Source organism: Nycticebus coucang, chromosome 13, assembly GCF_027406575.1.
Source record: "Nycticebus coucang isolate mNycCou1 chromosome 13, mNycCou1.pri, whole genome shotgun sequence".
Taxonomy (NCBI): domain Eukaryota; kingdom Metazoa; phylum Chordata; class Mammalia; order Primates; family Lorisidae; genus Nycticebus; species Nycticebus coucang.
Window position 1 is genome coordinate 19,780,490 of NC_069792.1, and position 2,708 is coordinate 19,783,197.

General features: G+C 43.6%; 1 pseudogene across 1 annotated transcript; it reads right to left on the reverse strand.

Moving 5' to 3' along the window:
• Positions 1 to 1,067: 1,067 nt before the first annotated feature.
• LOC128563528 (elongation factor 1-beta-like) lies at positions 1,068 to 1,866 on the reverse strand (annotated as a pseudogene). Its single transcript, XR_008373798.1, has one exon. The product of XR_008373798.1 is annotated as an elongation factor 1-beta-like (transcript).
• Positions 1,867 to 2,708: the final 842 nt, after the last annotated feature.

The following is a 2,708-nucleotide window of genomic DNA, read 5'->3' on the forward strand; positions in this document are numbered from 1 at the left end:
TGGCCATTAACCACCAGTTCATGCCCCACCAGCCCCAGCAGCAACATTTCCTCTTCCTTTTCCAACTTCCTGAGCCACAGGAAACCCAGTGGCAACAATCCAGGGCTGAGAGGTGCCTGAGTATCAAGGTATTGAAAAGGTTTCCAAGGCTAAAATTCTTTTCCTGGGAAGACATGGAATTCCACACTTCATTTTCTCACACCCCTTGAAATTTCTATCCCTTAGAAATGCAATTTGGTTAACTGGATGACCTCCCTTCAAATGCGAAACCCCCTGGGAGGGCTGTGCCCGAGGGTGGGTTTGCTTAACAGTTTGCTTTGGTTGAGAATTGCTAAATGGTTGCTTAGATTTTCAGAAGGATGTGCAGGGGAAAGGAGCCTGGATCAGAGGGTCCCAGAGCACTGGAGACCTGTGCGGGAAGAGCCCAATAGCAAAACATTTTGTACTGCTAGATGGGAAGGACAAGGTAAGAAAGCGAACTGGAGATACACACAAATCAAACTTATCTTATCCCAAAATATTACTTCTCTGTGGAAAAGTCAGAAAGCCAGTCCTGGACTCTACTGCCTGCCATCTTGGACTGGGAGGCGGGGGGTAGGGGGGATCCTCTTCAAAGCCCTACAATTTTGTTCTTTTATCATTATACTTTTATCTATGTTCCTCCCTACCACCATCAACTTTTTTTTCCGTCTTGAGTTGGTAATTACTTTGTGTCATTTATGCTGAAATTTTATGATAGCTGACCGGGATTTGTTTTCAAGTCATTATAAAGATCACATATGGTTTTTCCATTAAGACCCAAACCAAGAAAAATCCTTATATTGATTACACAGGCACACTTAATTCATTTTTTAATTAGTTAATGATTTTTCCTTAGAAACATCTCTGCATTATTGATATATACTAAAAAAAGACAAGGTTCACCTCTTTGTTGTTGTAATACCAATAAATGTTGCAATTACAATTGTTAAAAGTAGCAGATTTTTAGAGAGCTTCTTCTAGCCTGAAGTGCCAGCTCAGCCCAGAGTGAATCTTTTTTTTTTTTTTTTTTTCAGAAGGCAAGGGTTATCTTTTAAGCTTTTATTTAAGTGCAGATGGATCTTAGATCTTGTTGGAAGCAGCCACGTCCATAGACTGCACATAATCCTCAAAAGCAGTGATCCGTTCCTCCAGCATATCAGTTCCTACTTTGTCATCTTCAACTACACACTGTATTTGAAGTTTTTTAATTCCATATCCCACTGGAACTAGTTTAGAGGATCCCCAGACCAAGCCGTCTGCTTGAATGCTTCTCACACACTCCTCGAATTTTGCCGTATCTGTCTCATCATCCCAAGGTTTCACATCTAGTCAAATGGAAGACTTGGCAACAAGAGCAGGTTTTTTGGCTTTCTTTGATTCATACTGTGCAAGACGCTCTTCCCTTAGTCTCTTCGCTTCTTCACTTTCCTCTTCATCATCAGACCCAAAGAGATCAATGTCGTCCTCATCTTTACTATCTGTAGCTCCATTTCCTGTAGTGTCTTCCACATCAGCAGGGCCGTACTTGCCCAAAGCTTTCTTCACTCCTGGCAGGCTGGCCTTTTCCTTTTCGTAAGGATATGTGATATGCTCACATATGGTATATGTGATTATACCAACGTAGGGCATGACACAAGTCGGCAGGTGGGGGGCCGGAGACTGCTTCAAACACTGCCACATCTGCTTGTGACGGCACATACCCCTCAATGTAGCTCTTGTCCGCCAGGTAATCGTTGAGCACCTGGAGGCCGGCAGGGCTTTTCAGGTCTCCGAAACCCATAGCGCCGGCTATACCGAGAGCTGGGCAGCAGCGGAAGGAAAGAGCGCACACAGTTCGCGCCCGGCGCTGAGAGGAAAAAGAGCCAGAGTGAATCTTTGAAGCAATGTCTTTCAAGTGTCTGTGGCCTGTTTGTTGTTGTTGTTTTCCTTTTACTTAAAAAATGATAGATTTGGCAGGGCACAGAAGCTCATGCCTATAATCATAGCACTCTGGGAGGCCAAGTCAGGTTGCTTGAGCTCAGGAGTTCGAGACCAGCCTGAGCAAGAGCGAGACCCTGTCTCTAAAAAAATAGCCAAGTGATGTGGTGGGTACCTCTAGTCCCAGCTACTCAGGAGGATGAGGCGAAGAGGATCACTTGAGCCCAAGAGTTTGAGGTTGCTGTGAGATTTGTCATGGCACTTTACCAAGGGTGACAAAGTGAGACTCTGTCTCAAAAATATATATATATAGGGCGGCACCTGTGGCTCAGAGGAGTAGGGCACCAGCCCTATATATCAGAAGTGGCAGATTCCAACCCAGCCCTGGCCAAAAACTGTAAAAAAAAAAAAAAAAAAAAGATAGATTTGTCTGTTAAAGTAAAAATGAATTCAACAGTAATAATAACTTTCATGCTTTCTTTTTTTTTCCTTCTTTCTTTTGCATTAAAATAATTTGTTGAATGCCAAAGACATGCCAGGCCTTGTTTTAGCATTTGGGGATACAAAGATGAATATAACAATGCTATTCCACTTCTTAGAGGAATAGATATGCTGATAAAAATCTCAAGGCCACTCGCTCTTTCTGGAACATAGGTGCGGTATCAAGGGAGGGGCAAGTGATGAGCTAACTCCCACTGCTCAGTCGGGAAGGCCTGCAGAGAATGCACAGGAGTCATGACAAACGGTGGAAGGGGCATGCTCAGTAAAAC